General features: G+C 37.7%; 1 protein-coding gene and 1 pseudogene across 2 annotated transcripts in view; one reads left to right on the top strand and one right to left on the bottom strand.

The window, feature by feature from the left end:
• Positions 1-14,926, bottom strand: part of Wdr7 (WD repeat domain 7) — a 365,823-nt gene that overhangs the window by 261,755 nt on the left and 89,142 nt on the right. The window lies entirely within an intron of this gene.
• Positions 4,199-5,785, top strand: LOC102004023 (annotated as a pseudogene).

Here is a 14,926-nt window from a genome sequence, read left to right as displayed (position 1 = left end):
CAACTGTTTTAGCAAAGACAATACAACTCAATTATCATAGGAATGCGACTGACCAGAAAGCCATCCTGTTATCTTCCTTCATGCATATCTCTGCAAAGTATCTAGTATTGATCCTGAAGCTTACAATGCTTATGCTAGACTTCCTCCAGAACCCAACAATCATGGCTTGGTCAGACCTCAGGCAACACACAAAACAGTAACTAAGGAATGCCCTTCTCCACAATTTCTATCATCATGCACTAAACTAAAATAAAAATGGATCAAAGATCTTAATACTAGAATAGAAACACTAAATCTGCTGGAAGAGAAAATAGGCAGAACTTTTAAAGACATAGGTGTAGGCAGAGACTTCATGAACAAAGCCTAGATCACATGGGAAATACTACAAAAAATCAACAACTGGAGTCTCATCTTATTACAAAGATTTTGTACAGCAAAAGAAATCACCAAAGATTGAAAAGACAGCTCATAGAGTAGGAAAAAAATTTAGTCAGTTGTTCCTCAGAAAAAGACTAATATCTAGAATATATAAAGAACTCGAAAAAGGTCAGACCCCTAAATTTAAAGACCCAAACCAAAACTGGGCATCTGAGATGAATACATACTTCTCAGATAAAGAAGTATAAAAAACAAATTAATATAAGAAAAAATATTCTACATCACTAGTCATTCAAAACATGCAAATTAAAAGAACACTGAGATTTTATTTCCCTCCAGAAAGAATGGCAATTATCAAGAAATCAGCCAATATGGAGCTCAGCGGCAAAAGCGCCTGCCTGGCAAGCGCAAGGTCATGAGTTCGGTTCCCGGTACCGGAGAAAAACCAAAAAAAAAAAGAGTATTAAGCCAGTAGGTACTGAACATTTATTGTGATCATGTTTTCAAACATGTCATCCTACCTAACTTCATGGTCCTTTGAGGAGCACCTACTATGATGTAGGGCAGTAGTTCTCAGACACAGGGAATCCTACCCCTTCCCCAACAGACATTTGGCAATGTCTGAAGGCATCTTCCAGTTAGTTATAATTGGGAGGGGAGCGCTAATAGCTAATAGCATTGAGGGGTGCTACTAAAAATTCTACAGGGCGTAAGACTGTCCCCACATCCAATTTTCTAGTTCAAAATGTCAACAGTGCTAAGGTTGAGAAACCTGATATAGAGAAATAGAGAAACATGTATGTCTGTATGCTTACATATACTTGTGCAGTAGAAGAAGTACTAGAATAAAAACATAAACCAAGTCTGCAGCCATACCACCCTGAACACACCAGTTTATCTGATCTTGGAAGCTAAGGAGGGTCAGGCTTGGTTAGTACTTTGATGGGATGCATGCACCAAGTGCTAGAGGTGGGGAGAAAGATTCACCGACTCTACCTGGCTTGGCTCTATCAGTTAAGAAGTTCAGGGAGCCTTTGCAGGGCCAGTGGCTCATGAGATGAGGAAGAGTTAGGCAGGGGAGGAACGAAGCAGGGCATCTGAGACACACAAAAAGCAAGGCTATGTTCACTGAATGATATGTGAAGGTGACTGGAGAACCAGGTTTTTCACACTATAAAAACTAAAACCTTGACTGATGCTGACAAGTCTCTTCCTTCTGCCTTCCCCTTTTTCTTGTCTCTTCATTTCCATCTAACCACTTGCCAGAGACATCACTTTCACCGAGCGTGATTGCTGCTAAGTGTGATCGTGACTGAGATGTGAATACAACTAAGAAAAATGGGTATTTTTAAACAAAATAAGAAGAGAAAAGTGAGTGGAGACATTAATGGAAAGCTCTTTGGGTATGCCTATTCTACTCTACAGAGTGCAGTATACTTAATTCTAACCACAACCACTACAAACCAATCCTGCTTCCTCTGCTTAGACATTACAATAAACTGCAGTGACTAATATATTCCCACCCAACGTTCATTTTAGGGTCTGAAGTACTGTCATATAAACACTGTATGAGTTCCACATAGGAAAAAATTTTAAAACTTCAACATCACTGCCACTGACCTAAAGTCTTCCTGGCCATCTATAATTCTAAAATTTTCACCATCCCCACGGGTCACTGACTTTCTTTTTTTTTTTTTGGTTTTTCTCCGGTACCGGGAACCAAACTCACGACCTTGCTGCCGCTGAGCTAAATCCCCAGCCCCTGACTTTCAATATATGATCTATAGCTCGTGGTGGACAGAGGCCTCCTTACAAAATGTAAAAGATGCAAAATAGAAGAACCAATGACACAATATTAACCACAAAATTATCTAGGAATAAAGTGAAATACTAATTTTACATCTGTTAATTTTGCTAGAGGTACTCTTTTTGTAGTTTACTACTTATAATTGCAAACTTGCATGAAACTACAGTTTTCTAGAGATTTTAAGTGTTCCCATTAGATGTCATACTATATAAAATGTAGAGTGATGGTACAAAGGTTGTATTGCCCATGAACATAGATATTCCATAGGTGGGGTGTTTTGGTATCAGTGCATGGAAGATTTTGCCTTTCAGCTGTTGTTATTCTCACCTTTAAACTGTAAGTTCTTGTCAGTCTCATCATTTAGTTTTCTTGGGCTGTATTATTTGCATGAGCAATATTTTAAACTATTATTTCCAAATCCCCGGTATAGTATTAAAGCATATATTAAATCCCTGTTGCCAAATTAGCCTGATAGCATGCTGCACTTTTAATCACAAGATTCTTAACCCAGTACAAAGCAGAAAAGGTGGGGAGAACAGGCTTATGGGTCTTTTGCACCCCTCACAGCTGCCTCACTGTCTCAACTGCAGTCAACTTCACTCTACTTCAGCCAGTCATTCCCACAGCCACACATGCGGAGCAGTCAGTCCTCACCTGGAAAACCTGAAATGTTAATATCTGTGCCCTGACCACAACCTTCTACAGTACCAGATCGGATCTCCCACACCAGCAATTCACCCTCTTAGAGCACAGCCTCACAAACTACTACACAATGGAATCGCAAGGGAACCTTTTAAAATTCCCAAATGCACAAGCACAACCCATACCAATTAAACCGGGAAGCCTGTGAATAGAGGCCAGGCTACACTCATTTTTTAAAGATCGCCAAGTAATTTCAATGTGCAGCACAATTTAGAAGCCAGAATCGTAGGGGCATTCCATCACTGGATTCGCCATATGCTCAAGGACCGTCACTCCCCTCCTTCCCTTCCTTCCTCCCTTCCTCAGCTTTGACCCCATGCTTTTCACACCAATGACCCTTTCACAGCTTCCCTTTGCTCCCTTTACTTCAGAGTGCCAAAAGTGCAATTCTAGAACAGTAATAAAATATACCTTCTATATGCTCACGTACACCTTCTTCTCCACCTTACTACCGTCTGTTACAACTACCCAAATTCACGGTCAATCCTTTGCTTCTCCTTAACTCCCACGCACTCCCCCACCTCTGCCATTCTCAAGTCCCCTACTCTGGTGCTCCTTTCTCCAGCTTGTGGGAGGAATATGAAGGTTTTAGGAATATTCCCTCCTCAGTTCCCACCCGCTGCCCCCAGAAACACATCCATTCAGATATCAAGCCTGTCTTCTTTCCCTTCAGTTTCAGGTTTTGCTCCTCCACAACAAAGCCAACTGCCTTGCCTCTGCCTTTGACTTTTCATTCTCTCATACCCTGGTGAACCTGGCTTCATCAATTTTCAGTCCTTCCCCATCCTATTCTTCACCTTTCCTGTCTTTACTGGCTCTTCATCCTTGGTCTACATTCACAACTAGCCTGGAAATTACATCCCCTTTAACTGCTCTTTCTCTTTCTTCCGCTTCACATACAAACATTTCAAAAGTATTCTACACTTACTGTGTCTATTCCCACTCTTCCTTAGTCTTCCACAATCACAGTCTGTCCCCAACATTCTGGGAAAACAGTCCTGAAAAACAATACTAATAACTTCACTGACAAACAGATTTTCATCCTTCTAAGGATCAACAGCTACTGCACTTGACACTAGTAATACTCCACCCCTCTTGCGACTCTGGATTCCCTGTTTGCAGGTCAGGACATTCTGGCTCTTCTCAAATGTCCGATGCCACACTTCTCTGAAATGTTTCCTCTTCCTCCTCCCTTAAAAAGTTGGCATCTCTCACAGGATGAGGCCAAGCCAGTGTCCTCCACAGCTGCTTACTGTGCAGGGCCCAGAGCATCTCACCATGCACTCTCTGGAGCCCGTGCCCCACAGTGGCATGGGTGCTGCCTGGATGCCACCCCTGGTTCACATCTTCTTTGGGACTTTTGTCCACTCCCCCTGGACCTCCCTCATGGAGGTGCTTCGAGATCATCTCTTTGACATGAGCAACAGTGGCAAAATAGTGTTTTCAGAAGAAGCAGCTCATTGAGAAAAACTTGTTCCAAATGCGGCTTCAAATTATGTGAAGTGACAGAACTGAGCCACCCTGAGTTCCTCATACCTGGTCTGGTAGATACAAACATCCATGCCCCTCAGAAGGCCTTTGCTGGAAGCAATGTAGACCTGCCACTTTTGGAGTACCTGAAGAACGACACATTTCCTATAGCATATAAATTCCAGCTCATGCAGTTTGCTGAGGAAGTCTACACCACAGCTGCTAGAACATTAAAGAATGGAACATCTGCCTGGCATGGTGGCGCACACCTGTAATTCCAGCCTTCAGGAGGCCTGACACAGGAGGATCACTGTGAGTTCAAGGCCAGCCTGGGCTACATAGCAAGACACTGTCTCCAAAAAAAAAAAAAAAAAAAAATGGAACCACCATAGCTTGCTCCTTTGGAACAATTCACACAGACATATCTCCCTGCTTCTTGCACAAATTACAGATAAATTTGGGCAATGGGAATTTGTTGGCAAAGTATGCCTGGATTTGAGTAATAGTGTTCCAGAATACAAGGAGACCACTGAGGAATCAGTCAGGGAAACAAAGATTTGTGTTAGAAAAGCCTGAAAAGAAGTATTCCATAGTGAAGCCCATAAAGACGCCATGTTTCTCCTTTCCTGCTGTGAGGCTTGGATGGGTGAACTCGGCAGCATCACTAAGGCCTGTGAGTTGCACATTCAGAGCCATGTAAGTGAAACTCCGCATGAAGCTGCAGCAGTGAAAAACTTGTACCCCAGTCACAAGAACTACACAGATGTCTACGATAAAAACAACCTTCTGACAGATAAGACACTGATGGTGCATGGCTGCTACCTTTCCGCAGAAGAACTGGGCATAGTCCATCTCACATTGTCCCAGTTCTAACTTACTGCTCAGCAGTGGCTTTCTAAACATGCTTTAAGTACTAAAATACAATGTGAAGATAGGGCTGGGATTGGCAAATGAGACGGGAAACTCTGAAGTGGGCAAAGAATTTGTTACCCTTATGATCAAGCCCAAAGCATCTGACTCTCCCATTGGCCTGTTTTGTGGAGATTTTGCTGGTGGTACCTCAGATACTGGTATACACAAGTTCTTCTGTCTAGGAGATGATCGAAATACTGATGAGGCTTACATGGGCAGAAAGCAGGTAGTTCCAATTTCTAGCTCAGTATAAGACCCATGGGCATCTACAAGGTTCTCCTGGGATGACCTGGCTCCTTATCTCCCTTGTGCCAAGGCAAGTCAGAAAGGAAAAAACAGTACCTCATTCTTAGAATGACAGTCTCTTTCTCTGTCTAGTTACTGTATTCATTTGGTAAATTGTTTGAAGGAAGTGTACTTATTCTCAGCTCTGGCTGGCACGTTCATAATTTCATGAAAATCTTTTGAGCTGTTCAGATTTACTTTTTTTTTTTTTTTTTTTTTTTGAGCCAGGGTCTCACTCTACAATTCAGACTGGTCTTAAGCTCACTATATCGCCCTGGTTAGCCTTGAACTCACAGCACTCCTTCCGTCTTAGCCTCCTGAGTACTGAGGTTACAGGAATGCACCACCACACTTGGTGTTCAAGTTTACTTTAACCCCAAGCAAAAGAGAATGCTATTGTTAGTGGTGGTTCATTATGAGAATGAGTTAAAGTTTTTCATATATGGAAATGCAGAGAGAAAAAATATTCCTATCTGGTTAGATATTTTAAGCTAGTAAGGAAGAAAATTATGGAACTGAAAATGGAACCATGGGTATATTTTTATGAGGCAGCAAAAGTTAGATGGTGAACAGATGTTGGAAAAATCACTTCAGATTGTTTTTTAAATTGTATCCTCAGCATACTGATTAAAAAAGACAACTTACTGAATTTTAAAAAGTGTTTCTAGATTGATCTTGTGTTTTAGAAATTAGCATTTAATGGAATTTCCATTTCAGAGATAGGTTATTGTTGTGTTTTGCCTTCTTTCAGGAATGAACATCAGAAATTAAAAGCCACATGTTTTTTAAATATAGTTCTGTGATGGGGGCTGGGGTTTAGCTCAGTGGCACAGCACCTGCCTGGCAAGTGCAACGTCGTAAGTTCGATTCCCAGTACCGGGGAAAAAAATAAATAAATAAATAAATAAATATAGTACTGTGCTTCAAAGTATTTGACAGAAGTTGAGTATTTAATATTTAAACTCTCTTAGGAACATTATTCATATAACCACATGGCCTAAATTGTTGTATTTTGTATACTTTAAAATCATCTTAATTTGTAACTATGTCATGTTATAATTTCTGTATTTTATTATAAGAGAAACAGATTCCATAAACCCCTGCTGTGTGGATTTGCATCTTCATAAATTGGGGCAAGTAACTGCATGTCTAAGGACTGCTGACACCAACAGGACAGGTTCCTCTGCAGCAGCCTGCTCTACCCAACACTATGCTGTAGTTGCTGGAAATTTCATCCTCAAATATCAATATGGTAGAGCTTTAAAATGAAGGATAAATTATGTTTTAAAATATTATTAAAAATCTTTACATTCTGTAAAAAAAAAAGTTGGTATCTCTGACAATCTATCTCTGAATGATTTTATCCACTTCTATGGTTGTATGTTGGAGACTCCTAAATCTGTGTGTCCCATCACCACATTCCCCCATCAAGTTCAATATCTTTCCACTCCCTGACAAACATCCACACATAGGTACTGCATAAGAATCTCATATCATCATAAACTAAGAAACTCATCATGATTCCCCATATAGCCCTCTCTTGTCATTCGCTGTCACTTGGAAGAGATACTTTCTGTTCCATCACCCAGTCAGAAAACCCATGCATCAGCTGTCCTTACCACCTGCATTACCTACTCAATCATTAGATCCCATGGAATACAATTTATAAACAATTCTGTAATTCAAACTCTCCTCTCTATGTTTTTTACCAGTTTTATATACTGATTTTCATACAAAATTCCTTTGGAAGGAAAGACTTTGGTGATTTATTTATTTTCTTTTTAAATGTGAAAGCCACTGAGGTAAAAAATAGTTTCAGGACTTTCCCAGGGTACAATATGGACTCGTCCCATTTCCCACCACTGACTGTCTCTGAGCTGATTCTCCAGCAACAGTATCTGCACAAAGTATTCTCACTGCCCTGCTTTGCTTATGCTATCCACTTCTTCCAGAATACAGTACAGCTCATCTCCATCCATCACCTCACAACAGTCTATTTATCCTGTAATATCCCTCCTCCATGAAGCCAGTTCTGATCACCTCAGGTTTGCAGCAGTTTCTGTAGCATGTTCTGCTTTTATCATCCTACTCACTGTAGTGCCTTGTATATATCTGTTCGTATTTGCTGAGAGCAAATATCAAGTCTTACTCATTTGGCTCTCCAGGGCCCAACACAGTGCCTAGTAGTCAATAAATGTTTACTGAACTAGACTGAATCAATTACTTTCTAACAGAGACTATAAAAGTCAAGAAGTTTTAAAACCTTTTATATAACCTAATAAAGAGATTTTCAACACATTAAAAGAGAAGAAATTACTTCTTAAAGTATTAAAATATTAATATGTAGTCACGAGTATTTGTATTCCTATCAAATTACTTCACAATACCTTCAAGCTCCCAAATAAGAGTTAAAGAAAGTACCACACACTAGGGTTAGAAAGATCTGGCTGCTGAAAAGGTCAGAATTTAATATAACCTAGTGTTCCTATTTTCTAAGCAGTCTTTGATTTAGTATGTGAGATGGTAAAAGAAATTTTTTCTTTGCTGTACCTCAGATACAATCCTTAACAATCCAAATTTCTTGTGAGTATAGTGTTTTGGTTAACAATGCATTTGTAAGGAAAAAAAGCCTGATCTGAATTTAAAACCATAATACAACAAGATCACTTTTCCTCAGCTCAGAATACAGTGAATTATATTTAATATGAACTATGAATTCCATTCATAAGTCCATTGAACACCTAGTATGTAGTAAGCATAGGGACAAGAAGGTATAGAACCTAGATATCAAGTTTCAGGAAGGCCATTCCTCTTTGATAAGTCATTATTTGGTGGTGCTATGCAATCACTACAATAAATACAGTCATGATTAATTAAAAGATTAAAAAGGAAACAGAACCAAAAACCCTAGAATCACCAAAAAAATTACTAAGTATGAGTTAAATATTTAGCTTTAAGAGTTTAGTTTTACTGTTTAATAGAGTAGTTTGGACCTTATTCTAAAATTCATCTTTCAAACTAGAAAAAAAGTTAATGGTTGGTTAAACTAAGTTAGAGAATTTCAGAGTATGCATCCCAAATATACACACCTACTGCACACATATTTATACATAAAAGAGCACATGCACTCACACCTACATGTATAAATCCTATGAAAGTGGACTTCTATTGTCATAAAGAATTTAGAGTAGGTGCTACAATTGTGGGGGCAGGGAGAGTCAACTGAGATCAATATAAGGTCTTGTCAGAGAAAATGATTACAAATTAGATCACAGAGGCAAAGAGCAGACTGCTTTTAGAACGACATAGAGTAAATAATTTCATTTTGGATTCATTTTCAGAGGGAGGGTTCAGATAATACATATAATTATTAAGATTTATATGAGACAAATACTGGAGACACTTATTAGGACAGAGAAAGTGTTAGTAAACTCTCTCAAGGGACAAGCAGTAAATATTTTAGGTTTTGAAAGTTATACAAGGTTTCTGTCACACATTGGTTTTTTTAAACCCTACATAAAAAGCATTCTTAGCTCAAGTGCCTATTTACCTGTAAACCATGGTTTGTAGACCATAAGCAGTACAAAATAATGAGAATGAAAAGTTCTAAAGGAGATCATTATGATCCAATTTTAATGAAATTAATTAATTAAGAGCTCAATCTAGTGAAAGACACAAACCCACAGATACAAAAAGTTCTGGAAACTCCAAGGATAAAAACAAAAAAAAATACCAAAGTACCTCATATTTAAATCACTAACAACCAAATATTGATTTTAAAGTTCGTTGAATAAATCAAAATGGAGATCAAGCAAGCAGTAGGACCACATGGGGAACACAGAAAACAGCAGAGCTTTGGAAAGTCTTGCAGGGCAATGGAGAAAATTTTAAAATATCTCTATACCCAACCTAATAAATATGCTGCACATTTGAACATTGTGATTATTATTAGACTATTATTTCTAATATATCTATTTCTCATAGAATGGAAAGTGACAAATGTTTTCTTTATTTATGTCTCCTCTTACAGTTGTAGATATTTACTCTTTTGTTTCCCTAACACCGGACAGCTAAATTAAGGCTCCTTAACTTTATTCATTAAAGAGTAGACAATGATTAGTATAATATAAAATTTTGCTCTACTAATTATCTGGAATAACCAAAACAGAATTTATATATATTTCTAAATGCAAAATAAATATATAATCAACATATTCATATTTGCATTAGATATTAAAATTTACGAGTAGAATGCTAAGCAAGTTTAATTGATTCTTCAAAGGTCATTCATATCATAAAAATTCTTCTAAGGTCTAAAATAGTTCACAAGACAAGACCTGGTATCCTACACACAATGTCATTTGGCTTGTCCCTGTCTGTACCTTACAGTGCCCTTTTCAAAATGAATCATAAAGTCAATTCAATCAGTACAAATTTTTCCTTACAGAGGGAACTGTACAAGCAAAAAATACAGAGTATGTTCTTAGTAGGTTACATTTCACTTCTAAATTCCATTCTCTCACCTAGTTACACAGAATACAAAGCTACTGACCTTTGTAAATATTGCCCATTCATTTTTTTTTCAGGCTTTTGACTAATTAGACAACAGGAAAAGAGATGTAAGGTGAAACAGAAATGATTCTAGTCATTTTCCAATTTCTTCAATCTTGTCATCTTTCCATATAAATAGGATGATTCTGATTGGTACAACAATGCCCAAGATGTAAAGGTGCTGAACAGAAAATCATACACATTAAGACTAAGAAATGAATATCATAGCAGTAAGAATTTTCTAGTTCCACTGATTAAACCCCTTTGGGCCAAGATTTGCTCCCAGAACCCAGCATCTGCGGCAAATGCTTCATGAGTAAAACTTGTCAAAAATGTCACTCATTATATTCAGACCATCTTCTTAACATATTCATTTACACACTTCCTGAAATGCCACAAGGTATAATCGACCAGTGGATCAGCTTTTATTTTACAAATTTCCTAGCTCCCAGTCCAGTATACTACTTTTGCCAGTTTCTGTGGGGATTAAAAAGAAGATGCCCTTAAAGAGATTATAACTGCTTCCTTCCTTTTAACAGGTACCACAACCTACTTTTACCGTTTTCCACTGGAAATACTTAGTATATTTGCCTCCCTCTCTTTCATTATTAGCAACTACAAGGAAACAATTTCCAGAAAGAGTGAACTCTCCAGCTCTATTCTCAACACCAAATCCTCCTACACTGTTCTACCAATTATCTTTTCCACAAACACAAATGTTCAGCAAACTAATCAAAATACAAACCCTGCTGTTAACCATGCATCCCCTGAAGCTGCTCCCTTTGTTTTGTTCAAAAAAAGCAAATCAGTTCCATAATCTCTACCTCTGCGTCAACTCATACTCATTCCCTGCTCATTACACACTGATTTTGAACCCAACTAACTCTACTCAAAACAGTTCTCTTAATGATCACCAATGAGTTTCCTAAATATCATACCTAAACATTCTCTTTTATTCCCCAATTCTTAATGTTATTTCAGTTTTCTTAGCAACTGCTAGCCTCTACCTTCCTTCACAAAGTTGTTTTCAAGTATCAATGTAATCTAGAGTCTGTTTTTATAATTTTTCTTTCTGTCTCCCACTGTTTCATCTTCATTTTCCTACTGTGGAAGGAAGCATTTCATCTTTAAATATCTTCTCTTTCCTTACTCTGTCCTTCAATGATATAAGATCATCTGAAGATTTGACTTAACAGATAACCTAGAGATAACTTTAAATATTTATCTTGTAATTCTATTCCAAGATTCTGTAATGTATTAACAATAGTTAAAAGGCACAATATCAAATTACTCATTTTTTCATTCATTAATCCACTCAATAAATACCCACTTAAAAAAAAGAGCCCACTGGCTAAAACTAGGCTAACCAAAGATAAAGGAATGAAATAAAAGGAACAAGGCACATATCCAAACATAGAATTTCACAGGCCACTGTGAGAAGTTTGGATTTTGTTTTAAAAGAGACCAGAGTCCATAGAGGTTACTTGGCCAAGGTCACCCAGAGCCAGCAAGTTACACAAATGTAATTTGAACACAGACATGCCTGCCCCCAGAACACAGACTCTTAATAATGCCTTTCAACTGCTTTCTAAAAATGAAGCAAAGCCCATTTCATGTGAGAACTATAACCACAGCTGTAAAGTTAATAATACTACCTTCTAATGCAGGGGTCAACAAACTATGGCCATGAAGCCAAATCCAGCCTGCCACCTCCTTTGTAAATAGTTTTAATGGAAGCCAACCTTATTCATTTGTGCATATATTGTCTTTAGCTGCTTTTATACTATACTGCAGCTAAGTCACTGTGACAGAGACAGGCCACAAAGCTTGAAATACTATCCAGCCCCTGATAGAAAGAATTTACCAATTCTTGTTCTATCCAAATGCTTTCAGATTCATCATCTAGAAATAAGGGAGAATAATAACTAACCTATTTGCAGTGAAATTAAGGAAGCTAGTGCATCTGGAAAATGATGATGACAGCAGCGACCCCAAATGTGGGGTACAGTCTCATTCAGACTCTTTTACTACAACATTTGTTAAGGGGAAAAAAAAAACAAAAAAAAACAACCCTGGTTTACTTCAGCAGCATGTCACTTCTTTCTCAAAGGCATTTTTGCCCCCTCCCCAACACCTTAACTCCTATTTCTACCGAGAAGAGGCAAATGTCTCTTATTATAATCATCCTCAAAGCCTTTTCCATGGCTTACACATTCTTGTTATGAGCGCTGCCATTCTCCCTTAATCGTGAATGTCAAATCCACTGCCCACTTGCACAGGCTTATTTATTCAGCTTAAATGATAGCTTACAAGCCAGGCTCCTCTTCTGCATTTCCACTCCAAAGTTCTATTTCCATTCCCCATTACCTCTCACTATATACGTCTTTCCAGTAGCCTCACAATTAATTTCCCATATCAACCTCTGTACGTGCCCCACAGATGTTAGACATCACAAAATAGTTCTCAAACAAACAAATATCTCCTTTCAAAACTATCCAACAATGCATCATTACCATTCAACTAAATCCTCAATTTTCAGTCAAGTTCTTCCATAATATGATTCTAATGTCTACGACTGCACTAACTGCACACTAAATTTCTCAGGTACTTACCATGTTCCCCTGTTATATCATGTTGTATGTAACTGTACATGTAGTTACACTACAAAGTAATGTTGTTATACTACATTAAGCAATAAAAGTTTTTAAAAAGAAACACTCAATTTCTGCCCTCAGGAAGCTGGAAATCTAGTAGGGTAAATAAAAATTTGTTTAATTCTCCATGCAATAAGAAAAGTGTCTTAGGAAAGATATGAATAGGAGTATGTGAGCACAAAGACAATGTAAAAGCTAATTCTGCCACAGTGAGCACAAATATTAAGGGTTGAAGATATCCCAAAGAGGAAAGAGATTAATGAAATAAAGGTAGGGAGGGACATGATGTTGTAGAAAGGATTCCTGCTCTTTTAACCTTTTTCCCCCTCCAGAGCACTGATTTTAAAATGAGAGGCGATTTTGTCTCCCAGGGGAAATGTGGTGCTGTCCAAAGACATGTGATTGTCACAACTAGGGAGAAGGAGGTGTCACTGGCGTACAGAAGTAGTAAGAAAATCTGCGCAATGTCCTAAAATACAGAACAGAGTACTTTAAAAAAAATTATCCATTCCAAAATGTCAGTCACGGTACAATTAAGCGTCCATGGTCTGAAGCCAAAAGGAACTGGAGTAAAGGAGAGGATAAAGCTGAAATAACCACAGAATGTGTTCGAACACTGACAACACAGAGCTGGCGAGGAAAGGGAATGAGTCACGTGTGGATGAGACCGCGCACCAAAACCAAAGAGGAGAATGCGAAACGGAATACAGGGCAAAGGTTATGAATGAACGTTCCCCACCTACAGGTTTATGAACAGAAAAATAATAATACATCAAGGTTTATGAATAGGGAAAGAGACTGTAAAGGAGGGCCTCAAGAAAATCAATTATGAGGGAAAGGAGAAGACATGGGCAAGAAGCGGAAGGAAACACTATCAGCATTTTCTTACACTTCACCCAACCCAACAAATATTTATTGCACAGCCTCTACTAGATATCATGTAGAAAATACAGAGATAAATAAGTCATAATCCTTGCTGTCCAAAAAAGTGGATTACAGTAGAGAGAATTACATAAGAATATGTTATAATATCAGGGAAAATAAGAGAAAAAAAAGTTCAAACACAACCTTGCAAAAATGCCATGTAGGGATAAAGAATGGTTTCACTTCTTAATAACCTCTTAGTCCTCTAAGTAAGAGTGAAAAAAACAGCACAGTAAATTCTACATCTTTGGTCATAAAGTTTTGTATACTCATTCTAATTAATATAATCAAGAATAATATTTTGTTTTCTTGAGTATAAAAAAAATTCTTGTTTTCTTGATTATACTAGACCTGAGTGCTAACGTTATTATAATAAGACAAGAACAGGACACTTTGGATGGGGTATCCTGAGACTTTATTTCCACTGAAAGACCCATGTGAAAATAATATAGAAGATCCCAACAGTAAGTCTTATACCACTAGCAGGGCTTAGTGATGATTTTTTTGTTTTGTTTTGTTTTTTAACTTTGCGTGGATTTATTTCTCCTGAGGTTACAAAGCCATCCAGAGGATAGCTCTTTAAATATTCCCTTCAGAGGGAGCCTCAAACTCAACGTGAAAAAATAGTTAGAGAAATCCCTAATGGTCCAGCCAACATACATTTTTCATAAAGTGATTATCCTCCTGCAGCCTCAGCTTCCTAAGCCTTCCCCCTCTTTCTATAATTGTTTTCCTTGTAGGCCAGGCAACAATTACCACAGCTACAAGACTGAAGAGGTTCACGAGCAATATATTTTACAGTGCATAAATGTAGTGTCTCTGATATCTGGTGCTTTTATCACTAATTGCACTATAAAATGTGCTATTAAAACAGGGACAAACAAGATTGTAAAAATCACATAATGGACCATGACCACTTACAAAACCCATTCATAAATGTTACTGTACTTCTTATTTTTCTTTTTGCTAACTCTGTATTTCTGGAGGTTACCATTAAGACAAAATAGTTGGGAATTACAAAACATGCATGCTCTTGAATACACTGTTTATACATTTGCTCAAAATTAAAATCATACAGCATATCGGACAATGTGCTATGAACTCTGAATTCCTAGACACAGCTATGAGATTCCCCAAAATAAATTATGGCATGATAAATGTGTTTAAACTGTGATTTCTCCTCAAATTTTAAAACACAGGACTAAAAACATGGAGGAAGAACACCAGGATTTCACAGTTCCAA

The sequence above is a fragment of the Chinchilla lanigera genome, unplaced genomic scaffold (assembly GCF_000276665.1).
Source record: "Chinchilla lanigera isolate Chin_1 unplaced genomic scaffold, ChiLan1.0 scaffold00001, whole genome shotgun sequence".
NCBI lineage: Eukaryota > Metazoa > Chordata > Mammalia > Rodentia > Chinchillidae > Chinchilla > Chinchilla lanigera.
The sequence above is the reverse complement of the archived record's forward strand: the minus strand, read 5'-3'. Positions and strand labels throughout refer to the sequence as shown.